The sequence below is a fragment of the Macaca fascicularis genome, chromosome 17 (assembly GCF_037993035.2).
Source record: "Macaca fascicularis isolate 582-1 chromosome 17, T2T-MFA8v1.1".
In the NCBI taxonomy this organism is placed as follows: domain Eukaryota; kingdom Metazoa; phylum Chordata; class Mammalia; order Primates; family Cercopithecidae; genus Macaca; species Macaca fascicularis.
In genome coordinates, this window is record NC_088391.1 from 38,871,511 (window position 1) to 38,899,036 (window position 27,526).

The 27,526-nt window shown below is 40.3% G+C and overlaps 1 long non-coding RNA gene and 1 other non-coding gene across 2 annotated transcripts; both read left to right on the top strand.

Moving 5' to 3' along the window:
* Nucleotides 1-2,318: 2,318 nt before the first annotated feature.
* LOC135968023 (uncharacterized) lies at nt 2,319-4,885 on the top strand. The gene is made up of 3 exons (XR_010582447.2): nt 2,319-2,632; nt 3,010-3,135; nt 4,114-4,885. It is a non-coding gene; the product is annotated as an uncharacterized lncRNA (long non-coding RNA).
* Nucleotides 4,886-27,182: 22,297 nt separating this feature from the next.
* On the top strand, nt 27,183-27,245 carry LOC123569888 (U7 small nuclear RNA). Its single transcript, XR_006693773.1, has one exon. It is a non-coding gene; the product is annotated as a U7 small nuclear RNA (small nuclear RNA).
* The last annotated feature ends 281 nt before the right edge of the window (nt 27,246-27,526 follow it).

Consider the following 27,526-nt stretch of genomic DNA (forward strand, 5'->3'; position numbering starts at 1 on the left):
CTGCTCCTTTTATTCTTACTTCCACTGTCTTGCCCCTCCAAAATCTAATCTTATTGTGACTTCCCTAAACAGTGTGAACAGTTTGCTGATTTTAAAAATCCCCATTTTGAAAGCTTTTGAAACTCATCTTTCATTTATAGACATGGGGAAAATCACTAAAACTCTGACAATGCACAACATAATCAAATGTGCAGATGTCCACAACTACTAATTAGCAAAGGTGCTGAGTTTATCAGAGAAAAATGTCCCTCAGTAGTTTGTATCACTATATTCTGTTTTGAAATTGTACTATATTACCCCCAACAAAAGTCTGAAGACACAGGGAAAAAAGATATATCAATCCATAAAGGAAGAGCTCTTTTTAATAATTAGAATAAGCTACTGAATCTTTTTCTACTGTTTGGGGAAAGGCAAAAAGGAAGCAGTGATTTTTGGACAGCTAAGGGACAAAATGAGGCCCCTGCACTCTTAGAGGTAAGGAAAAGAGCTGGTTAGGAAGTTGGAATGAGTACATAAGGGAGATGTGAAGACACCAGATGCTATTTTTACTTGACTTTTGGTTTTGCCCAGGTTATCGCGAACCTAACTGCCAAAGAAAAGAGTTAGGTCAGCTCATACCTGAGAAGGAAGTAGAAAGAACCTCAAATAAGAGAAGCCCTGGTCCATCCCAGACCAATGAGAATCTCTTTCCTTGTAAAGATCTCTGAAATATCTGTTATGTCCCTCAACAGCTCTTTCCATAGCTGCCTAAGAAATATTTATTGATTGAATGACTGTTCCTAGGGAAGTCAGCCCATTCACTAACTTGCGATTTCAAACTCGTGTCTTCCAAGTGATCACTAGTATTTTTACCATATATATCACCTGTTAGGAGCCTGGGGAGGCAGGCAGAAAGCCCACAACAAACAAGCCACATAACAAAGTTCATTCTCCTAAATCTCAGAAGCCAATGGCCTTCATTGGGACTCCTCCCACCAATCACAGGTCAGAGAAACAAGTCCTTAGTCCAGGTCAGCCTGTTCTAACAGCCCAGCAGCAGAGAGAAGAGTCCTAGGTTACAAAGAGCATGTCCATCCCTGAACCTCTGAAGATATTATAAAAGCATTAACAAAAGTAACTGGCATTGCTCTGTGCTCTACTGATGGGGGGAACAGGGACATTCTTATATTTTGTATTTCATTTGATTCTTAAGACCAACCCATGAGTTAGCAAGGGTGATTATCATATCCGCCAATTAGCAAATGAAGACATCAAGGCAAAATAAATTGAGACTTGCTTCACCGGTCAGTGTCATTCAACCCTGACCAGCCATTTAAAACCTTTAAGGTCATATGGATAGTAACAGAACTGGGATTACAATCCAGGTACTCAAAATGCTAATTTAATGTTCTTCAGTCAAGCCAATCACTGTCTTCTCAATATTATCCAATTCTCTTGAAAAAAGAAAAGCTATTAGTTCCACATTAGTTCCAGGAACTGTTCTAGGTTCTGATGAATCAGTCAAGTCCACAAGAAATTTAGATACTAGACAGGTAAGTAAATAATTATATTATTTGTACTGTGGATTATAATAAAGTTTCTTAAAAGATGCTCTGGGAACACAGTAGAAAAAATTTTGTTTCTCTGAAGATGTCAATGATAGTAATGTTTCAGCTAGTTCTCAAAACATGAGCAGGAGTTCTTCGAGTACAGAAAAGGCAAGAAATATCCTTGCAGAAAGAATAGGGCAAATCAAGTCACAGAAATATGACAACTTAGAGACACTGAGTTGGGGCTGGGTTGTGGGGCAACTGGAGCTATGAAAGAGTCCTCTAAAAACAAATAAAGACTGTTATCAATAACCTATTAAGAACAGAGCGCCAGGTTACAGACACCATTCTACTGGCATGCTGACTAGAAATGAGAACAGCAAGCCCCCTTTTTGCTTATTCTAACCCGTGTTCGCCCAAGCTGACAACACTGTTCACCTCCCCTTCTACACTATCCAGGAGACATCAAATGTAATTGAACATCCATAGCAAGTTCTATGTTTGCAGTGAATGGAGTCATTCATTCTGGCTACAGGATCTTCATTACAATTGCATGAAGCTTTCACTGTGGGCCATATTGTAAGAGAATACGCGGTGCTGGCACAAGGAGAACTGCCTGGTAGAGCCAGCTGCAAATGTCATGTCCAGCTTTTATGCACAAAGGAAATGAGAGCTTTAAAAAAAAAGTATCCAACGCCCATTACATTGTGATTCATCTTCTTCCCATCAGCACCAGGATGTCTCAGATTACATTGTCTGGCTCTCGGGAAAGAGAACTAGGGCAAGGTTGAAGGGAAGAGTTGCCACTGTGGAGTCAGGGCCTCTCCTCTGAGGCTCCAGCTGCAGATAGCCACGCTTCCTGCTGACAGTCGAGCCAAGGTCTTCCCAAACCATGGCTGAAAAAGCCTTTATAAAACAGAATGTGAACCCTGGAGCCTACAGCTCCTGGTGGGAGTCGAAGAAGGGAACAGTAGGAGCTGCCTGTAATTTTCTTTCTCTGTGGCAGCAGAACAAGGGAAAGAAGTGTCACAAACATGAGGGAGAGGAAATGAGAGATCTTTATGCTGAGCCACTAAATTCACTGGAGGCTGAAAACCACAAAAGTAAGTTCACATAAAACACCACTTGGCATTTCACCTGGTATGTTTGAGAACTTTGGGTGCAAGGATTTTTAAATTATAACTGTCTCATCTGTAGACAGGAAGAAATGATCTTGTCTGAAAACTTGGGACGAAGCTATGGGACCCTGAGTGCCTACATCTTTGAGGGTCTAATTAGAGAAGCAATTTATTATAGAGATTTGACGTTAGAAAATTGATGGAGCTGGTAAAACAGTGTCTGCAAGGCCGTTGTCTTTGCATTTGATGCTGGAGCTTGATGTCTGCTGGGCAGGCAGTCTGGAAGGAATGGGTGGATGTAAATCAAGTAGGGAGAACAAGGATAAGCTCAAACCATGTCAGTTTCTCACTGTCTCCTGCAGGAGAAGATGGACTCTTCTTCACAGAGGTAAAATACACACCTGGGCCAGGAGTCAGAGAAGCTGAAAAAGGATGCAGGGGAAGGCACAGCAATTGCAGGTGTGGCTGCTGCCTTAAACACCAATGAGGTGAGCAAGCAGATATAAGGTATATGAGCCACAAAAGCACTTGGTGGCCCTGCCCCAATAGTCTAAGCATAAAAACAATATGACTGCTGCTAACGTTTGTGCCCCCAAACCTTGCACAAAAATGTATCCTGTGGCACAGCTTAATTAGAAACAGACAGATAAGGGGGTTCTAGGAAATGCAACACAGCCCTGTCAGTTCAACATGTTACGAAGCCACCACATGCCTTCAGAATTAACTCATGACTTTAAATGGAAGGTAGATGGCATATAGATGTTATAATAGTTTCCAAGGGCTGCTATAGCAAAGTAACAAAAACTGGGTAGCCTAAAACAAAAGAAATGTATTCTCTTATAGCATTAGAGGCTAGAAATCCAAAATCAAAGCATCAGCAAGGGCATGCTTCCTCCAAAGGCCCTTCAGAGCCTAAGGAAGAGTCCTTCCTTGCCTCTTCAAGTTTCTGGTGGTTGCCAGCAATCCTTGGCATTCTGTGACTTGTGGCAGCCTGGTCCACTCTCTGCCACTCTCTTTATATGGCCTTCTCCCCTGTGACCCTGTGTGTCTTCCCCTCTCTTATAAGCGCACAAGTCATACTAGATTTAGAGCCCACACTAATTCTGTATGACCTCATCATAAGTTAATTAATTATATCTGCAAAGACACTATTTCTGAAGTCAGTCATATTCTGAGGTTCTATATGGACATGAATTTTGTGGGGGACAGAATTCAATCCAATACAAGTGTTATAAGGGAAAATCTAGAACAGAAAATGAACAAAAATCTTAGAACAGAGGGTTCAAGCAAAGAATGTGGGCAGTTATAAAAGGAGCGGCTTTGTTCCAAATAACTATGTGTTCAGGAGTGTAGTTATGATATCAGTTAGACCCTAAATTTGTTGACATTAGGTACAGAAATATCTATAAGACTCAAAGGCATGCGTTTACTGTTTTCTCATTTATCTCATTTATTTTCTCATACAGCATACCATGTTGTTATTCAAAAGAGAAAATATAGGCTGAGAGAGAGATTAAATAATATGCCCAAACTATGCCATCAGAAAGTCGGCCGAGTGCGGTGTCTCACTCCTGTAATCCCAGCACCCGGGGAAGCTGAGGCAGGTGGATCACATGAGCTCAGGAGTTCGAGACCAGCCTGATCAACATGGTAAAACCACGTCTCTACCAAAAAAATACAAAAATTAGCCAGACATGGTGGTGCATGCCTGTAATCCCAGCTACTCTGCAGGTTGAGGCATGAGAATCGCTTGAATGCTGGAGGTGGTGGTTTCAGTGAGCCAAGATAATGCCACTGCACTCCAGCCTGGGCAACCCTGTCTCAAGGGGGGGGGGGGGAGAAGAAGAAAGTGGTGGAGCAAGGAACTGAACTCAGGAGTGTTAGATTCCATAGGGCATGTCCTTTTATTACCCTTATCATGTAACAATATAACACTTGCTAAAGTGAGTGTTAGCAAACTTCTTCAGGCCATCTCTTACTTATCCTTCAATGCTTATATTAAGTCTTCTCTGAAGACTCCCCTAACTGCCCAGGACAAAGTGAATTCCTCTGACTTCCCACATTGAGATCACAATTCCACTCTTGTCCTCATTCCATTGTATTATGTTATCTATTTGTACATCTGTTTCCTGTCTTATGTGTAGCTACTGTATCTTGTCACTGCAGCAGCCCCAGTACCTAGCCCAGTGCCTGGAACATAATAGGAACTCAAACCTTGACTGATTAAAGTCCTCCAAAGAAGGTGCTTCGTTTTATAAAAATTTCTAGAGATGTTATGTCTGTATCCTTCCCCCATATACTATTCTCTGACTTTAGAGAATCCAAACTCTTCTTTATACCAGATAAAATACTGCTACTTCAATGCAAATTCTTACTTTTCTCTTTTCTGAGGATGTATACAACTGGTTTTGAAAATTTCCAAAAAATATCAGGTAATTGTATGTGTCCATTTTTCTTTTCCTGGTTAAATAACTCAATTGATAATCTAACTTTATTTTTTTATTATTATTATTTTTTTTTTGAGACAGGGTTTTGCTCTGTCACCTAGGCTGGAGTGCAGTGGTGTGATCTGGGCTCACTGCAACCTCCGCCTCCCAGACACACGTGATTCTTGTGCCTCTGCTTCTCGAGTAGCTGGAACTACAGGTGCCAGCCATCATGCCCAGCTAATTTTTGTATTTGTCGTAGAAACGGGGTTTCACCATGTTGGCCAGGCTGATCTCGAACTCCTGACCTCAAGTGATCCACGTGCCTCAGCCTCTCAAAGCGCTGGGATTACAGGCATAAGCCACCACGCCCAGCAATTTTATGCTATTTTTAAAAACCCTGTTAACTGTACTAATGAACACACTTAAATGTTTATCATTTTATTTTTGGTTTCAGGTCATCCATAAACTAAAAAATCCACATGAACCCTAGCCATGCTTTCGATTCTATTTTTTCCCGTACGTCTTCCCCATTTCCTGCTACCTTGTCTATAACTCTAGGAACCAGCATTTGCCTTCATTAGACTATCTCAGTACTCCAAGGAAACAGATCACCATGAAAACTATACCAAAGAGGAAAAACAGTCAAGGCAAGAGTAATTTGAGATCACCACCTGATTTGGGGCTCACTTACTCCCACGGGACTTTCAATAGCTAAGTTTTATTCCTGTTTTTCTAATAGTCTTTCATGTGCTCAGTCCTGTGTTATCCACAGTAGAGGCTACAACATCACAAAAGGCCAATGTATTTGAGTTCCATGGCCAGCTCTTGTTTCCTTAAATGCTTTAATCCATGCCCAGTGATGTCCTAGATTCTGGTTATTCAAAATGCAGTCCACAGACCAGCAGCAGCATTACCTAGGAGACTGTTCAAAATGCAGAATCTCTGGCCCGTCCTTAGACTTAGTGTCGCAGAATCCATATTATGACAAGTCTTATGGCTAATTCACATGTACATTAATTTTTGAGATGCACATCTCCAGATAATTGGAAACAGCTGTGAGACAGAGGAACTAGCCTTGGATTGGCATCAAAAGACCTAGGCTGGTTCTGTTCTATTTCTACTTGAGTGACCTTTGGAAAATCACTTTGCATTTCTGACCCTCAATTCCCTCAACAGTATATGAAAAGTGTAAAGTGATCCAAGAGTCACTTGCATCACATTCTTCAGTCCTACCCTGTAATTACTGAATCAGAATTTCTCAGAGATTTACATTTTTAACAAGCTTCCCAGGTGATGCTTAGGCACATTTTCATTTGAATCACTGTAGTCAATAAATGTAAGGAACAGTCTTTTCTATGTCAACATCAGTGCTAGTGATGTGTGCATCAGTTCCAGTAATGCCAAAAAGAGGAGCAGTAATTGGAATAATCTCTAAGTTGACATCTGTATTATACTTTGTCTTCTCTCTTTAACCTCCATCATAGATGAAGAAGTTATAGCCTTTCCTTAAACTGAATCATAACAAGAGGATTGCTTTATAGGAGAACTACCAAGACTGGCAATCATTCTAAACTATTCATCCAAAACAAAGGAGCATGGTGCCTAGTGGGTTATTGTACTATCAGTGGCTATTCATTGCTCTTCTGATTTGTCTAAGAATACCAAAAAGGTTTCCAAGGAGATGTGGCTTTCCACTTCTCCTTCACAAGATGTTTCTACACCTGGCAGTTAAATGAAATGCTGAAAACCAAATGCTTTCTTCTTACTGCTGTGCAAGCTTTCTAGATCAAAGAAATCCCTTCAGCAGTCCTATAAAATTAAGTTAGGGAGCAAAATGATGGAATTCAACATTTAGTGAGCCTCTCCTCATGCCGGTCACTGTTCTAGTTATTCTATTGCTACTGATTCAGAAAGTTTCCACTGCATTTCTAGCAGGCAAAGTTTATTTGTTGCATTTTCCAGATGATGATGAGAATTACTGTTGGACACATTACTTACTGTTTTATGCGTAGGTTTTATTCTGGGGTCCATTTTGCTCATTAGAGTCTCAAAAAAAAATAAACAAAAACCCTAAAAACTAATACTCTAAGAGTACCTAAGTTATAATTCACTTACCATTGAATCTCATTTATTATTCTTAACCTTATAGTATCGCGCAACTTAATTCATGAAATATTATTTAGTGTTTGTTTTGCTATTTTGGCTATTGATATGTAGGGTGAGGGAAGACTACGTATCACTAAATGATAATAGCCTGGGAAGACTGTCTCACATTTTTCATAGGCTATTAATAATAAGGTGAGTACAAATAAATGTGTTCATATCATGTGAGATGGAATAAAAAATATGCTGTTAGGAAAGAGCCTGCAGAGTTTCCAAAGAAGGAAGCACTGGTGTCTGGCTGAAGGGACAGGCAAGGTATAGGAAAGAATCTCATTGTGTTATGATGGAAAGTTGAGCACTGCAGGAAAAAGCTCACATAAGCAAAGGTAGGGAGGTCGGGAAGTTCAGGGTCTATTCAAACAAACAGTTAAGCCCCATTTGGTTGGTTTTGGTTGGTTGTGGCCAAAGAAATATGCAGGAGAAACCTGCAAAGGGGAGATGATATTATGGAGAGCCTTGAATGTGAAGCCGGGAAGCATGTCATATGTTCAGAAGGTTTGGGAACTAAAGAGTGTTTAGTTAGAGCTGCACTTTAAACTCACTCTAGCAGCACCATGTAGGGTGTTTGGAAGAGAAAAAGAGTCTGTGGACAGGGAAGAGAACAATAGTCAAACCATTTTTTCCTTTTAAGTGGAAAGGGTTCCCCACTTAGGGCTTGAATATTCAGAATTATGGAGATTAACCATAGCTGTGACTGGTATGAGAGTTTGGGCTGGAGAAAGTAAATCCACCTTGTCACCTTGAAAACCAAGACAATAGATTGATTTACACTACTATTTCCATGCAGCCAAAAATATCACTATGGCAATCACCAAAAAGTCAATTCAAAGATGGGACAGTAAAGATTATATGGACTTATGCCCTTCCCCCTGTTGCTAATGTCCCCCAACCACCTCTCATACAACCTATTCCTCCCCACTCCACATTCACAAAAAAGAGTACCATCCTAAAATATGTATACTATCTATATGGAGTCCAACAAAATGGGTAAAATCTTTGGGAGGATCCACTATTATTAATTTTGTTCTGTGTATAATTTGTGCTATTGGTTTATTGTTCATGTGTAAAATTGGAAAAAATATTCTTCAATCCAATTGTGATCAGTGCCAAGTTATGATTGCTATGGTTCATTTAAATTAGAGAAAAGGGGGAGATGTAGGGAGACACCCTGAAACTATCGCTATGGAATAAAAGATGAAATACTCCTGATTATTGTAAGTACGAAGTTGCATGCAGGATTGTGTAAAGACAATGCCAGGTTGGACTGCCAGAATGTGCCAATAGTGCATGATGTGCTTTCCCCTGCAGAGAGCCTATGAATGGATGTGCAGCCAGGGAGATTTCACATCACCAAGATTCCTACCCCAGAAAAGCAGATGTTCATAGCTCTGGGAATGGAACGTGACCCTTGTGGCGAGCCTGTAAATGGACACGAGGGGCGCCTGTTCATATGGATAAGATAGGGCTATAAATGCCCTCATCTTGCCACGGCTCTTCTAGGCCTCTTTAGGGTTAACGCATACTCACTTATGAGAATTTCTGGTCTAACCGGTTGTCTAGCTTCATGTCCTATTTCTGTGGATTGTTTGTAACCAGCTTTTGCTGCGACTCTTACTGCTGATTAATATCTTGCTAATCATAGGTTATGGAAAGACTGTGTTTCTGTTTTAAGGCTCTGTTAGAAATTACTGATGCACACACTATATTGTAAATTCTTCACTCTGTATACTGTACTTCTGCATACAGATGTTATATTAAAAGAATTACTTCATCCCCATGTGACCATCTCCCCTCATAGTCAAATGACCATAAATCCCTCACTAACCTACCCCCGCCATTACTAAACTTAATAATAAATGCTGGTGTATCCAGTGCATTGGCGGCATCGCGGGACCAGAAGGCAGTGAACCCCCTGGGCCTAGCTTTCACTATCTTGTGTGTGTCTATTATTTCTCGACCTGCCGATCCACTTGGGAACAAAGAAAGAGCCCCATTGCATTGTGCGCTGCTGGCCAGATCCCACAATAAGTCAAACCAAAGACCCTGAACAAGTGCAAGTGGAAAGGGGCAGTTACCGTGAGAAACATCCCTGGAGCAGAATGTATGCACCTTGCCAGGACACTGAGCAACAGCAGGAAGGAGGGAAGCACTCATATCAAGAAGGAATGCAGAGAGGAAGCCACCTGTGGCCCCTGATGTCACCCCAAACCGCATTTATACTCCAGCTTGGTTCCATTTCCTTAACCTCTCTAAATCTGTAAACTTATTTGTAACACAGGAAGAATAATCTTACAGGGCTGTTTTGAGATGTGACTGAGCAAACTTGTAAAATGCCTCATTCAGAGTGCTCCTGATACCTTGACTTCCTCCTCCTCCTAAGTCCTCTTACTCAAATTGTGGTGGATGGATCAGCAGTGGCATCATGACCTGGAAACATGTTGGAAATGTGGATTCCCAGGCCCCACCCCAGACCCACTGAATCTGAATCTGCATTTGGATATTATCCCCCCAAATTTCTACACATTAAAACTTGAAAAGTATTACCCTATGTAATTATTCTAGAATGTTCCCCATCCAGGTCCCCGGGCTTCTCCCTGACTTCTAGCCTTAACGCTACCTTTCCTTACCCCACTTCTCACCCTCAAGAAAAAAAGAAAGAAAGAGGAAAAAATGAAGGGAAAATATGAAGAGAAAAAAATGTAGTACAGCCCGGAAGAATGCCTTATGAGTATAATATAGAAAAACTAATTTTTTCTTTCAGTAAAATTGTCACAAGAAGGCATTTTTAAAATAGTTCTAAAATGTGAGTTACAGAAATGTTTGAAGAAAAATGATTTCCAAAGACACATTTAGTTGGCAGTTTCTTTGCTATGTTTGTGGGAGGTGGGGATAGCTCATTATTTTATCAGCACACCCATAGTCAAGCTTTTAAAATGATGGATAAAAGGAAAATGCAGTGCTCTAGTGACAGTAGTAATCCAATTTTATAAGGCAACAATCAGGACCTGTGGCTGAGAGAGAAGAACTTTTGATTTTGTGGATTAAGGATCAAACTCGGTTCTGAATGCCTTTGCATTTGGCCACCATTCAAACCAAAGCTTTTAGGCTCTTGACATTATGAAGCAACAACATAGTCACAGATCAAAGGATGGAGAATTCTCTGCATGTCGAGGTTAGCTTGGCCTCTGCCAACACAGGTATTCTCTGCATAACATCAGCAAGCACAGCACAGAGAAACTACTAAGTTGGTGAGCTGGCGGCTCAAGGCAGCAAAAACAGACATTCTGATTCCAAGCACAGAGAGGACAGCAGGATGATCTCTAAGGCCTATGCCTGTGAAGGGGCATTCATAAGGAAGGGAGAGCCACAAAACAAACAGCCCTGGATCAACACCTCAAAAGTTTATCCAACATAGACCTAAGTCTACCCACAACAGTCCTCAAAATACTTTTCAAAATCTTGCTGGGAATATCCTACTGAATCCACTAACCATGATAAGAATCAGCAACTGACAGAATATCCTCTGATTTTATTTCAGTATAAATAAGTGAGAAATATGTAGATTAAAAAGTATATGCAGTTGATTGAATAGTACAAGTAACATAATTTTAGATTATTAGCGATAGCACCACTGTAACAGAGAATAAATAATAAGAATGGTGACAGTCTTAATAACTTCCCAGTGATACAGATAGGAGACAAGGAAATACTGGGTAGAAGAGGGAAGTTCTCCGTTAAAGACCCTACCTTCAGTCCTAGAAACACATGACCCTAGATGGGAACAGGCATTCCTGTTTTCATGCCCAAATGTTGCCTTTTGGTTTACCATGCCCCCCCATTCTAAACCCATACAAACCCCAAACTCCAGTCTGCACAAGCAGATGAGCAGACAAGCAGAGAAGCAGGAGAGCAGTAGAGAAGGAGAGAAGAGAAGGAGCATCTGAATGTCAAGAGGAGTTTGGCTGGGGATGTCAAAGAAAAAACTTACGGCTGGATGGCCAAACTCCAGGGAAGATCAACTTCCCACTCCACCTGCCTTTCAGCTTCCCATCTATCCCACTGAGAGCCACCTCCAGCACTCAATAAAATCCTCACATTCATCCTTCAAGTCCATGTGTGACCTGATTCTTCCTGGACACCTGGACAAGGACCCAGGTACCAAGAGGGCACTGAGCTGGTTAACACTTAAGCTGTCCATGGATGGCATGGCTAAAATAGCACTGTAACACATGCCCACTTGGGCTTCAGGAGTCGCAGGCTCCCACCCCTAGATGCTCCTGTGGGGCCGGAACCCAGGGGTGCTCACTCCAGTTCCTACACGTGCCTGTCCACATGCTCCCCGTCCTGTAGGGGGTTTGAGCGCCAACAGCAGCTGAACAGAGGAGCCACACCCCTGTCTCACATCCTCTGCAAGGGGGGTAAGGGAACTCTCCCATTTTGCCAGTGAGTTCTTGAGTGAGTTACGAGCTACATTTTAAGTGCCCATAATGTTGTCAATGATGATAATATAATAACTAATTTCCATTTATTGAGTAATTACTCTCCATGAGAGATTGTTATTACAAAATTTTGCCATAAGGTTGGTATATAAAATTTCCATCCTACAGATGATGAAACAGAGGCACAGAGAGGTTAAGTATCTTATTTGAAAATTGATAGGTGATAAAAGATGAACCTAGCCATCATATTTATATCTTTCAAACCACAAAGTCCTTTTCACTAATTAACGCTGCCTCTGCTAAGTCATCCTGCCTAACTGCATCTCAGCCTTCTCATTTGTAAAATAAAGACGTTAGCTGGATCATCTCCCATGTCCTTTCTAGCCCTGATAATCTTTGATTCTCTGTGAGCTTAGGTTAGTTGTATAGAGTAATGTGATGATACACGTTACGTGTCAATTTGGCTAAGCTAAACTATGGTGCCCAGTTATTTAGTCAAATAGTAGTCTAGATGACGTGATCAAGGTATTTCTTTTTTTTTTTTTTTTTTTGAGACAGAGTCTTGCTGTGTCACCCAGGCTGGAGTGCAGTGGCGCAATCTCGGCTCACTGCAACCTCCACCTCTCGGGTTGAAGCCATTCTCCTGCCTCAGCCTCCAGAGTAGCTGGGACTACAAGTGTCTGCCACCACACCTGGCTAATTTTTTGTATTTTTTTAGTAGAGATGGTGCAGGGGCCTTTGAAAACAGTATGCTGAGAATAGATAGGGCTCAAGGACAGTATCTCCAATTGAACTTTTAATGAACTCCCGTAGGCGCCAAGAAGGCGGGCAGATAAGGAAGAGCATAGAAACAAAGAACTGAGTAGAAGGTTACATCTGGGAAAAGAAAGTTTGTTTTGCATTGCATTCTTTATGCTGACGTGGGGTTTATGGAGTATAAATAAAGTGAGGCGGAGGCTCTGAGCGCGGCCGCCATGTTCTCTGTGTGTCTTTGTCTTTTGTGTGTTCTTTCATTTTCCACCACCCCCGGCATGGACCCCAACAAGATGGGGTTTCACCGTGTTAGCCAGGATGGTCTCGATCTCCTGACCTCGTGATCCACCCACCTTGGCCTCCCAAAGTGCTGGGATTACAAGCATGAGCCACCGCACCCGGCTGTGAGAAAGATATTTGTTAGATGTGATTCACATTTATATTCAGTTGACCTTAAGTAAAGGAGAATATCCTTGTTAATATGGGTGGGCCTCAGTCAGTCAAAGGACTTAAGAGCAAAAACTGAGGTTTCACAGAGAAAAAGCAATTTTGCCTCAGCTCTTAACTGAGATTCCAGTATGCCAACCCTACAGATGTTAGACTTACCAGCAGCAATTCCTTTAAATGTAGATATATATACATACTATTTGTTCTGTTTCTCCAGAGAACCCTGACTGATATAAGTATGAAGTGAAGTAAAATCATTTATAGATTTTGAATATGGTGAATATGGTGTTTTGCAATCATTAGGCCTATATCAGAGCACTAAACACAATCAAAAGGAGGTATATTGAAGCAACCTCATTAAGATGGTGGAATAGGAAGACCCAGAGCCTCCTTTTTCCCATAAAAACACTTATTCCACAATATCTGACAAATTTTCTCTATGTAAAATCCAGAAATGAGCTAAGAGGCTCTTGCAACCCAGGTGAGTGTTAAACCAGCCCATATTGAAGGAAGAACTAAAAATGGTGGCATTATCTCACTACAGTTCCTCCCCTTTGCATGGTGAAACTCCTATCTCCTGGCTTCTTCCTGGGGAGAGAAACAAAAGGCCGAACCATACCTCCAATGTTGTGACTTTTGTCAGGGGACTTCAGAAGAGCCCGGTTTTGGTTTTGCTTGTCTGGAAGCACTGATGAAACCCAGCATGTTCTAGATGCCTGGGAAACACTGATAACAAAAGAGCTGTGTGGTGAGCTGCTGCTCCAGAAAACCCACAGTATAGCAGACAGAGGTTGATACAGCTCTGTGACGTCTCCTTTAGGGAGAAAGAGAAGAGTGAAACATAAGTCTCATGTTCCAGCTTTTCAGGGGGCTACCCAAGGGACTGGTTTCTGTCTAGCCTGCCTCAGGGTACTTAGGAGACCCAACATAGTCTTGATGCCACTGAGGACAAGAAAGAGTGAGGAGGCGTGTTTCAGTTTCAAAGAACACATGCTACAGCAGACAGTTATCAGAGGAAGCCAGAAAACATGAGCTTCCAAAAAGAAGAAGGAAGAAAGAAGAAGACAAAGGAGTAGAAAAAGAAGAAACAACCAGCTGATCTCTCTAATTGGGAATCTACATGTACAAGTTCAGAGAAGACAAAAATGCAAAAAAAGATTTGAGAGGGTCCCAAAATCTCTAGCCAGGCTGATTGGTGAAGGTTGTTCCCTTTATGAAGCCAGTCCATAAAGAATGGAAGAGTTGCTATTTTTCAAATGTGGGATAACCACACAAAGTTATGAAACCAATGAAGAAATAAGGTGAAAAGTCCCAATTAAAGGAACAAAATAAATCTCCAGACACCAACCCTAAAGAAGTGGAGATATATAAATTACCTGACAGGAATTCAAAATAACTGTCAATAAAATGTTCAATAAGATTAAAAAAACACATAAACAAAATGAGAATTTCAACAAAAATATACATTTTTTAAAGAGAGAAGCAAATAGAAAACTTGCAGCAGAAGAATGCAGTTACTGAAGAGAAAAATGTACTAGAAGAGTTCAACAGCAGTCTTGATCAGGTACAAAAAAAATCAGTAAACTAAAAGACAGGTGATTTGAAATTATTCAGAGATTCAAAAAGAAAAAAGAATGACAAAGATTAAAAAGCCTAAGGAACTTATGGGATACCACCAAGCAGACCAACAAATACATTATAGGAGTTCCATAAGGAGAACAGAGAGAGATAAAGGAGCAGAAAACTTATGTAAAGAAACAATGGTTGGGAACTTCCTGAATCTGGGGAAGGAAATGGACATCCAGGTTTAAACATTCCAATGAATTTCAAATAAGATGAATTCAAAGAAGTTAACACTGAGATACCTTATAATCAAATCGTCCAAATTCAGAAACACAGAGAATTTCAAAAGCAGAAAGAGAAAAACAACTCATCACACAAAAATACACTCCATGAGACTATCAGCAGATTTTTCAGCAAAAACATCATAGGCCAGAAGGAAGTAGGGTTGTATATTCAAAGTGCGGAAAGAAAACAAACTGACAATAAAATACACTATATACTGCAAAACTGTCCTTCAAAAATGGAGAGATGAAGACTTTCCCAGATAAGCAAAAGTTGTGGAAGTTCATCACCACAAGACTTGCCTAATAAGAAACACTAAAGGGAATCCTTCAAATTTAAACAAAAAGATGCTAAACAACAACACAAATGTATATGAAAATATAAAGCATGCTGGTAAAGGCCAATATATAAACAAATATTGAATGTTGTAATACTGTAATAGTGGTGCATAAATGACTTCTGATTCTGGTGGAAGTTATAAGACAAAAGTATAAAAAATAACTATAACTATTAAAATATGCTACTGGGGACACAATATAAAAAAATTTGTTATATCAATATCACAAGTTTGGGGGGAAAGAGTGAAGTGCAGAGTTTTTGTATGTGATTAAACTTAATTTGTATCAGCTTTAACTAGATCATTGTAACATGTTTTATGTAAGCCCTATGGTAACCACACAGAAAATACCTAGCAAAACACAGAAAATAAAATGAAAAACGTTATTTCAAAAATATCAACAAAACACAAAATATTGTAAGAGAGGAAAAGAAGGACAAAAGAGCTATCAGACACACACAAAGTAATAAAATGCGGTAATATGTCTTTCTTTATAATTAATTACTTCACATGTAAATGCATCAAATTCCCCAATCAGAAAACATAAGGTGGCTTAATGAATAAAAATGAAACAAGATCCAACTATATGCTGTCTATAAAATTCTCACTTTAGATTTAAAGACACAAATAGGCTGAAAGTAAAAGGATTTTTAAAACATTTTTTAAAAGGACATTTCATGCGAATTGTAACCAAAAGAGAGCACAGCTGCCCATATTTATCTAGGCAAAATATACTGTAAGTTGACAACTGTCACAAGAGACAAAGACATTATATAATGGCAAACTGTCAATTTACCAGGAAAATTTAAAAAAAGTATAAATATGTAATGCAGCCAACATTACAGCACCTAAAATATGAAGCAAACATTAACATAATTGAAGGGAGAAATATACAACACCACAATAATAGGAGATGTCAATACCCCAATTTAGATAACAAATAGAACATCAAAACAGAAAAATCAATAAAGAAACACAGGACTTGAATACCACTAAGGAACAAATTGACCAAACATACATATACAGAACATTTTGCCCAACAGCAGAAGAATACACATCCTTCTCAAGCACGCACAGAACATTCTCCAAGACAGAATCACACATTAGGTCAAGAAAGAAGTCTTAACAAATGTAAGAACATTGAAATCATATCAAGTTTATTTTCCCGTCACAATGTAATGAAACTAGAAATCAAAAGCCAAAGTAAACCTGGAAAATTCACAAATATGTGGAAGTTAAACAAGGCACTATTGAACAACCCACAGGTCGAAGAATAAAGTCAAAGGGGAAATTAGAAAATATCAAACAAATGAAAATGGAAACATAGCATTCCCAACACTTATGAGATGCAGCTAAAGCAAGACTAAGAGGGAAGTTTATAATAAATGCCTACACTAGAAATGAAGAAATAATTCAAATGAACAACATAATTCTATATCTCAAAGAAATAAAAAAAGAAAAACAAGCTAAGCACAAAGTTACCAGATGGAAGAAAACAATAAAGATCAGTGCAGAAATAAATAAAATAACAATAGAAACATAATAGAAAAAAATCAATGAAACTAAGAGTTGTTTTTTGAAAAGACCAACAAAAGCAAGACAAACTTAAAGAGTGACCCAAATAAAATCAGAAGCAAAAAAGGGGACATAACAACTGATACCACGGACATCATTACAGACTATTACAAACAACTATAGTCTAACAAATGGATAAATTCCTGGACACATACAACTTACCAAGATTGAATCATGAAGAAACAGAAAGCCTCAATAAACCAATAATGAATAATGAGATTAAAGCCTTAATAAAAAGTTGCTCGTCAAAGAAAAGCCCCGGTGGCTTTACTGTTGAATTCTCCCAAACAGGTAAAGAACTAATACCGATTCTACTCACAGCCTTCAAAAACATTAAAGAGAAGGAACACTTTCAAACTCAATTCATGAGGCCAGCATTACTCAGATAAAGACATTACAAGAAAATAAAACTACAGGCCAATACTCTGATAAATGTTTATGCAAAAATCCTCCACAAAACACCAGCAAACAGAATTCAACAGCACATTAACGGCATCATATGCCATGACCAACTGGGATTTATTCCAAGAATGCGAGGATGATTCAACTTACACAAATCAATAAATGTGATACATCATAGCAACAGAATGAAGGACAAAAACCATATAATCATCTCAATAGACTCAGAAAAAGCACTGATAAAATTCCATATTCCTTCATGAAAAAAGCTCTCAACAAATTAGCCATAGAAGGAATATATTTCAACATAATGAAGACCATATATGACAAACCGTCAGTTAACATCATACTCAATGGTGAAAAACTGAAATTTTTCCCTCTACGATTAAGAACACAGCCAGGATAAGAAGAACACAGCCAGGATTCCTACTCTTGCCACTTCTTTTTAACAGAATTTGGCTAGTACTGGAAGTCCTGGCCAGAGCAATTAAGCAAAAGAGAGAAAAGGCAACCAAATCCAAAAGGAAGAAGTAAAATTATCTCTGTTTACAGATGACATGACCTTATATATAGAAAATGCTAAGGATCCCACAAAATCTATTAAATAAATTAATTCATTAAGATTGCGGCTGGGCGCGGTGGCTCATGCCTGTAATCCCAGCACTTCGGGAGGCCGAGACAGGCAGATCAGGAAGTCAGGAGATGGAGACCATTCTGGCTAACACACGGTGAAACCTTGTCTCTACTAAAAATACAAAAAAATTAGCTGGGCGTAGTGGCAGGTGCCTGTAGTCCCAGCTACTCGGGAGGCTGGGACAGGAGAATGGCGTGAACTCGGGAGGCGGAGCTAGGAGTGAGCCGGAGCTAGGAGTGAGTCGGGATCCCGCTACTGCACTCCAGCCTGGGTGACTAAGAGAGACGCTGTCTCCAAAAAAAAAAAAAAAAAAAAAAAAAAAGCAAGATTCGAAATCAACGGCTATGTTACTATATACTAACAATGTCCAACTCGAAAAGGAAATTAAGAAAACAATACTGCTTATAAAAGCATCAGAGAATAAAATATTTAGAAATAAGCTTAACGAAGGAGAGAAAAAAACCTATATACTGAAAACTACAAAACATTGCTGAAAGAACTTAAAAAGATACAAATAAATTGGAAGACATCCCGTGTTCATGGGTTAAAAGACAATATTGTTAAAATGTCCATACTACCCAAAGCTATCTGCAGATTCAGTGCAACGTGTATCAAAATCCCACTGGTACTTTTTACAGAAAGAGAAACAATATTCCTAAAATTTATATGAAACCACAAACAATTCTGAAGAGCCAAAACAATCTTGAGGAAAAAAAAAATAGCTAAAGGCCCCACACTTCCTTAATTTCAAAGCATTTTGCAAGTTACAGAAATTTAAATGGTATAGTACTAGCACAAAGACAGACATATAGACCAATGGAACAGAACAGAGCACAGAAATAGGACCACACTCACATGGTCAACTGATCTTCAGTAAGAACACAAAGAATTTACAATGGGGAAACGATTATTTCCTCTGCAAATGATGTCGGGAAAACTGAATATCCACATGCAAAAATAAACTGTACCTGTATCTTACACCATACACAAAACCAACTTAAAATGGTTTAAAGACTTAATGTAAGACCTGCAACTATAAACTCCTGAAAGAAAACAGAGAGGAAGATTTATGACATTAGTCTCAATGGTTTCTCGCATGTGACACCAATAACACAGGCAACGAAAGCAAAAATTGACAAGTGAGACCACATCAAATTTACAAAGCTTCTGTAAACTACGAAGCAAAGGAAACAATCAATAGCGTGAAATGGAAGCTTATGGAATAGGAGAAAATATTTGCAAACCACATATCTAACAAAGGGTTAATATCCAAAATATATAAGGAACGCCAACAACTCAATAGCAAAAACCAGTACTATCGTGTCCTTAATTGGTGGGTTCTTGGTCTCCCTGACTTCAAGAATGAAGCAGTGGACCCTTGTGGTGAGTGCTACAGTTCTTAAGGATGGTGCGTCCGGAGTTTGTTCCTTCAGAGGTTCAGATGTGTCTGGAGCTTCTGCCTTCTGGTGGGTTCGTGATCTCACTGTCAGGAGCGAGGCCGCAGACCTTCCTGGTGAGTGTTATAGATCTTAAAAACAGCGAGTCTGGAGTTGTTTGTTCCTCACAGAGAGTTGGTGGTCTCAGTGGCTTCAGGAGTGAAACTGCAAACCTTCATGGTGAGTTTTACAGCTCATAAAGGCAGTGTGGACCCAAAGAGTGTGCAGCAGCAAGATTTACTGCAAAGAGCCAAAGAACAAAGCTTCCACAGTGTGTAAGATGACCTGAGCCAGTTGCCACTGCTTGCTCGGGCAGCCAGCTTTTATTCCCTTATCTGGCCCAACCCACATGTTGCTGATTGGTCCACTTTACAGAGAGCTGACTGATCCGTTTTCACAGAGTGTTGATTGGTGCATTTACAATCCTTGAGCTAGACACAGAGTCACAGAGTACTAGTTACCTAGATACAGAATTAGGTAGATACAGAGTACCAATTGGTGTATTCACAAACCTTGAGCTAGACAGAGTACTGATTGGTGTATTTACAAACCCTGAGCTAGACACAGAGTGCTGATTGGTGCGTTTACAATCCTTGAGGCAGACACAGAGTGCTAGACGGAAAAGTTCTCCAAGTGGCCACTAAGTTAGCTAGATATGGAGTACTGATTGGTGCACATAGGATCCTCTGGCTAGATATAAAAGTTCTCCAAGTCACCATCCAGTTCAGAAGCCCAGCTGGCTTCACCCAGGGATCTTGTACTAGGGTTGCAGGCAGAGCTGCCTTTCAGTCCCCAGCCCCGCCTGCACTCCTTAGCCCTTGGGCTGTCCAAGGGACCAGGCCCCACAGAGCAGGGGGCGGGACCCCTCGGGGAGGCTCAGGCCTGCCCGGGAGCCCACCGCATGGGGAAGAGCTCAGATATGGTGGGCTGCCGCTCCCTAGCCCTGCCCTGCGGGGAAGCAGCTAAGGCCCCAGGAGAATTTGAGTGCAGCCCCAGCAGGCAGCACTGCTGGGGACCCGGTGCAACCTCCCCAGCTGCTAGCCCGGGTGCTAAGCCCCTCACTGCTCTGGGCTGGTGGGCGCCGGCCAGCCGCTTTGTGTACTGGCCCACGGAGCTTGCGCCTGCCGGAACTCACACCAGCCAGTGAATGCAGCCCGGTTCCCGCCCGCGCTTCTCCCTCCACACCTCCCGGCAAGCAGAGGGAGGAGGCTCCAGTCTCAACCATCCCAGAGAGGGGCTCCCACGATGCCGTGGCAGGTTGAAGGGCTCCTCAAGCGCCGCCAGAGTGGACTGCCAAGGAGGTGCTGAGAGTGAGGGCTACTAGCACATTGTCACCTCTCACTATTACAAAATAAGCAAAATAGTTAAATAGACGTTTCTCCAAAGACGATATACAAATAGCCAACAGGAATATGAAAAGGTGCTCAGCATCACTAGTCATCAAAGAAATGCAAAACTACAATGATATATCATCTTGCACCTATAAAAAAAATAAAATTTAAAAAAGAATATAGGCCGAGGTAGGCAGATCACCTGAGGTGAGGCGTTCGATACCAGCCTAGCCAATGTGGTAAAACCCCATCTCTACCAAAAACACAAAAATTAGCTGGGCGTGGCAGTGTGTGCCTGTAATCTCAGCTATGCAGGAGGCTGAGGCAGGAGAATCACTTGAACTCAGGAAGCGGAGGTTGCAGTGAGCCAAGATTGTGCCACTGCACTCCAGCCTGGGTGACAGAGCAAGGCTCTGTCTCAAAAAAAAAAAAAAAATATATATATATATATATATAAAATTGTGTGTACGTGTATATATATATATATATATATACACATGTGTGTATATATGTGTGTGTATATATATGGGTAAACAAGGATGTGGAAAAATTAATTGGAACCCTTATGCACTGTCAGGAATGTAAAATGGTGGAAGCCACTATGATGAAAATCTAAAAATAGAATTACTATATGATCCAGCTTTCTGAGTTTTAATCCAAAAGAACTGAAATCAGGATCTCAAAGAGATACTTGCAGTCCCATATTCCTTGCAGCGTTGTTCACAATAGCCAAGTCGTACAACCTAAATGTTCATCAATGAATAAATGGACAAAAAAGTGACATATACATGTAACTGAATTTTATTTGGCCTTAAGGAAGGAAATCTTGTCATATACTACAACATGGATGAACCTTCAGGACATTATGCTAAGCAAAATAAGCCAGTCACAAAAAGACAAATACTGTATCATTCCACTTATATGAGGAGTCTAATTCATCAAAGCAGAAAATAGAATGGTGGCTGTCAGGAGTTGGGGTGACAAGAAATGGGGAGCTGCTTTTCAATGGGCATAAAATTTCAATCATGCAAGATGAAAAAAGTTCTAGAGGTCTGCTGAACAACATTGTGCTTATAATTAACAATATTGTCATGTATGCTTAAATATTTGCCAAGACAGATCTCGTGTTATGTATTTTGTATCAAAATTAAGAGAAAGTACATATGTTAAAATTGAAAGTAAAAACCAAATAAGTGGAAAGAATTACAGTAGTATAAATTTTGCTTCTAGACCTATGGCCAGCCACAAAAAAACTGTTTTTGGTTTTGTTTTTCAAAGTATATTCCATAATTTTCCATGGCAACTTCCTCCATTACCCTTAGGAAGTTTTTCTTTAAATGTGTCCTAACTCTGTCATTAAATACGGCATTTGTTTAATTTTTGTTTGTTTGTTTTTTGAGACTGTCTCGCTCTGTCACCCAGGCTGGAGTGCAGTGGCGCAATCTCGGCTCACTGCAAGCTCCGGCTCCCAGGTTCACGCCATTCTACTGTCTCAGCCTCCCGAGTAGCTGGGACTACAGGCACCCACCACCACCCCCGGCTACTTTTTTGTATTTTTAGTAGAGACAGAGTTTCACTGTGTTGACCAGGATGGTCTCAATCTCCTGACCTCGTGATCCACCCACCTCAGCCTCCCAAAGTGCTGGGATTACAGGCGTGACCCACCCCACCCAGCCAAGTTTAAATATTTTATTTGGTACTTGTCCATACCCCTGGGATTTGTGTGTGTGTGCTTTTCCTTCCTTATACCATAAATATTTTTTTAAAATGACTCTGAGACTTTCCTTGGTATTGTCCAGCAGATTGATGATCTTTAAACTTCATTATGCACTTGAGGCCAGAAGTTCAAGACCAGCCTGGGCAACATGGCAAAATCCCATCTCTACTAAAAATACAAAAGTTAGCCCAGCATGGTGGTTTATGCCTATAATCCCAGGTACTCAGGAGGCTGAGGCAGGAGGATCACTTGAACCCAGGAGGGGAAAGTCACTGAGCCAAGGTCATACCACTGCTCTCCAGCCTAGACAACAGAGTGAGACCCTGTCTAAAACAAACAAACAAACAAACAAACTTCATTTTAAAATAACCAATGCAGCCAGCAAGGTAGTTATCTTGTCTGATTTTATTTTCTTGGTTATACTTTTCACTTTGTTACGTAGGCCTTGCCTTTCAAATGCCAGGAATTATATTCAATTTACCTCTTCTCTCCACATGTAACTATATATATTTAAATTTAAATTATTTAGAATTATATAAAATCTAAATTTTAGTATCCTAGTCACATTAGCCACATTTGAAGCACTCAACAGCCACATGTGACTAGATTACTATATTGGACAGCACAGATACAGAATATTTTTATCATTGCAGAAAGTTCTATTGGATAGCTCTGTTCTAGATCCTATCCTTACCCTCCAAAATCCCTACTCATAATTAGAATATTAGCAGAACACAGCCTCTAAAGAAATCTCACTTGTCTCATCTGAAAAGTGAGGATAACACTTTTTTGACTCAGGAAAGAGGACTGACCCACATTTCCCTTGAGGTTCCTTACCAGTATGATAGCCTCGTTTCTGTGAATCCACTAAAACTTGACCCTTGGTCAGGAAGATAACTCCATTATAATAATGTTTCTCTGGAAAAAATCAAATTTGAATGACATCATCTCAATTCACAGCTTCTTTGCCAAGAATATAACCCACTTAAGTGCAGGAACTGCATTCCAGCTCCACAAATTCCTTATTAGGTCCAAAATGGCAGGTGGTACTTAAACCATATCAGTTTTTTCACACCCCAGCAGGCCTTGAAATCACTGTGATAAGAGAATCAGCCTCTCTAAGAAGGGTCACAGCATGCCTATAAGAAGACATCTGGGAAGCTGAACATTTATTTTAAAATGCAAACTATGTAGTCCTGCAAGTAATTAATTGGGAACATAAGTTGTATTTGAACTAAAACGGAACCTTTGATTACACTTAATGTCAGCTGGATGATTAATGTATAAAGTGTTTGCTGTTTACTAAACAAAGGATTTGTCTTTTTTTACCATCTGAAAAATTTTGTCTAAAACACTTATTTTCAGAGATGTGATCATTTCTTTGGCACTTACTGGACTGTTAAATTGAATTCATGCTGTCCTTCCATGTTTCCCAGCCTACTCGGAAAGTATGAAAATGGGAACTGATGAGCAAGGCCTGGACATGTTTCCACATCTACTGTGTTCATGTTTGTTAATGCAAGTCAGCCCTGCACAGAGATCTACCACCTGGACCAAGAAAAATGGTGAGCAGTATACTTTGCTGCTTGGGCAGCTTTCACTCCATGTCTAAAACGGTTTCCTAAATTGGGATATTACTCATTTTTATCACAACCCTTGTGGAGATTAATGTATTATATCAGAAACCATCTAAAAACACAGATATACTTAAATGACCATAATTCCCAATGCAAAATATAACAGGAAAGATTATCAAACCACTATCCCCCTACCCTTCAAGTCTTAATCTTGGCTCTAGGTTTTCCCGAGCAGGAAAAATGAATTGGGGGAGAAGTGAGTGATTCTCTCCATCCTTGCACTAACTTTCCTAATCTTTAATTGTGCCCAGTCAACTTCGTTGTGTTATTCTTGGCTTCTTGCCTCATGAGGAACCAGAAGTTTGTAAGCCCATAGAGGAAGCAGTGTTTTTTACCCTGGGGCTCATCAACCTCCAGAAAATAAAAGCAAAATTATGTAAAAACCTGCATTTTTTTTCTCTTGGGAGAAGGCTAATAGTTTTCATTAGATTTTGAAAGAAGTCCATGATCCAGAAAAGACTAAAAAGTCTCAATTTTGATGGATTTGGAATAGACTCAAGTCACTGATGAAGTTACTGCGTCTGCCACTAGTCGGGGCAGTGAGTGGGTACAACATAGCAGCCAGAGTTCTGTAAAAAAGAACAGAACCTGTGTGCTGAAGTCAAGAGCCCTTCTCTCACTCCAGCTTTTAATAGTTGAGATGCGATCAATAAACACTGGTGATAGACTTTAAGTCCCGTGATATTGTGATTTATAATGAGAAATACATATTTGGTCTGTAATCTCATTTCTGACACACTGCTCCTAAAATCCTAGTAATTTCCTAAGTGATAAGAGCTTTGGTAGTATCTTTGGTTATAATATTTGGTCTTTTGTCCCGGGTTCCTAAACTAGCTCCAGAGTATCTCTTGTTATTCATACCAAACCCGTTTCAACCACACCCAAGTTTATATTAATGAGGTGATTTTTCAAAAGCCCCTAGAAAATCACTGGATGGGGCTAGATGCTGGAGGAATTAATCATGTGATTAGAAGTTGGAACTTGACCCCCAACCTCCACGGGGCAAGGAGCTGAAGCCTGAATTGATCATCATTGGTCAGTGATTTAATCAGTCATGCCTCCAGAATGAAATGTCCATGAAAACTCAAAAGGACAGGGTTTAGAGAGCTTCTGGGTTGGTGATTAAGGAGGATGACATGCCCAGAGCGGGCATGGAAGCTCTGTGTCCCTTCCTTCATGCCTTGTCCTTTGCATCGCTTCCATTTAGCTGTTCTTGAGTTAACCGGTAAATGTAAATAAATGTTTTCCTGAGTTTTGTGAGCCATTCTAGCAAATTGTCAAACCCAAGGAGGACGTCACAGGAACCTCTGATTTATAGCCAGCCAGTCAGAAACACAGGTGAAAGGTGGCAACCTGGACCTGTCAGTGACCTGAAGTAGAAGCCGTCTTTTTTTTTTTTTTTTTTTTGAGACAGAGTCTCGCTGTGATGCCCAGGCTGGAGTGCAGTGGGATGATCTTCACTCACTGCAAGCTCCGCCTCCCAGGTTCACGCCATTCTCCTGCCTCAGCCTCCCAAGTAGCTGGGACTACAGGCGCACACCGCCGTGCCCAGCTAATATTCTGTATTTTTAGTAGAGATGGGGTTTCACCGTGTTAGTCAGGATGGTCTCAATCACCTGACCTCGTGATCTGCCCACCTTAGCCTCCCAAAGTACTGGGATTACAGGTGTGAGCTACCACGCCCAGCCAGTCATATGGGACTGATCCCTTAACCTGTGGGATTTGATGCTATCTCCAAGTCGATCGTGTCAGAATTGACTTGTAGGATACACAGTTGGTGTCCACAGAGAATTGGAGAATTGCCTGGTGTGGAAAACCCACACATCTGGTGTCAGAAGTAAAGTATTGAGGGTAGTAGAGAATAGAGGAAAAAACATTTTTCCTTTAGTTGGTGGAAAAAAGGAAATAGTTTTCCCTTACAGCCTTGAAAGATTGGCTGGTGACATGCCAGAGCTCTGATTGCAATAACATTCACCATTATTTGTTGATACACATTCTTCCATTTAATCTTAATAATCCTTCAAAGTGGTATGATTACCCCATTAAAAGATGAGAAAACCAAGGATCAAACTGGCTAACTAATTTGTTCAAGATGACAAAGTTACCACATTGCAGAATGAAAATTAGAGCCCAGGTCACTCTGATTCAAAAAGCTTATTCATTAATGATGCCCAGCTCTATAGGAATATCTGTCCAGATTCCCGGAATGCACCTTCAATTCTATCATCCCACCTAAATCTGAAAAGGTAGCACATCTCATGATTCTTCCAGCCGGGCAAAGCAAGGCTAATTTTAGAAGTCTAATGAGAAAGGATTAAGGTACTTCCCGTTAGACAGTCAACACGAGTGGCTCTCATTAGCAACAATAAAAACCCAGCTTGTACGGTCCGCAAAAGTAGCAGCCTCCGCTTTCTTTTGTGATTCTCAGCTGGGTTGCCCCTTTAAGAAGCTTAGCCCACATAGTCACATTCATAGATCCTCTAAGTCAAAATCATTTTAAAAAACACCCAGGAGCGATCCCTAACTACCAAGGAGTAAGACATCCTTTCAGGAAAGAACATTGAAGAGGTTTATCTGAATGTCAGCAAGTTTCACCTAGTCAAAAGAAATCCATCTAGAAAAGCAATTTTATACAATTTGTGAATTTTATTCAATTCAACTTGTATTTACAGTTGCTCTATGTAGGAATTGTGCAGAACACAGCAGAAGAGGGTAAGATGTACAGAATGAGATGTTCTCCACCGGAGGTTCACAGTTCATTGGTAGAGACAGATATACACCCAATATGTATAGTCCGGCAGACAGTACTAAGTTGGAAAATGGATTTCCAACAAAGTGCAAGAGGAGAACAAGAGAGGGAGACAGTGATTCTAATTGTTGGTCAGGGTAGAGACAAATGTGAGAAGAGCTTGTGGAGAGTGTGGGCTCTGTGGATAAAGGCAAGTAAGATGTGAATGAATACTAGCATCCCAAAAGCATAGAAGCAGAGGTTGTGCAGGTATCTGGAAAAACAATAATGTCCTGGGAAGGCCAGAGAGTAGAGTGACAGGCCCATCCTGTAGACCCATGCCACTCAAAGTGAGGTCAAAGCCAGAGCATCCTTGGAAACACTTAGAAACTTCAACATACAAAAAACCCAGGTGCCACCCTGGACCAAATGCATCAGAATCTGCATTTTTACAAGATCCCCAGGTGACTCATATGCACATGAAGGTTTGAGAAACATTCCTGCAGACAATGGGGAGCCATTGGAGGTCCCTGGGAGAGAGGAGTAATCTGTTCTTAGATGTGCTTGGGAAATGCAACTTTAGGAAGCAGAGTAGAGGGCACACAGAATTACCAAACGAATGAGCAGTTATTCAACCAACAAAATCTTTTGAAAATATGAATGTTAAGTGTTACAGCTCTTTTAGAATTGGTCTAGCAGGTTTTCTGGTTTGTACTAGAAAAACCATAGAAAGTGAAAATAGAAAATAATATGAACAATCATCTATTGGAATGATGATTAATAAATGATACTCCTGTACTCATAGCTCCATCATATTTGACTGTAAGGTAATTAGGATATTAATTTTTAAGTGCAATTTATTCATCAGATGGGAGGATAAGGCAGTAAAATCAGGTTGTGGCCAAAAATAACATATTTTTCACTTTAGTTCACTATCTGGAATCTATGTAACCATACTATTTTAGATTATTCAGATTTTTTAATACTCTCTGAATCTGATGGCCAAGGA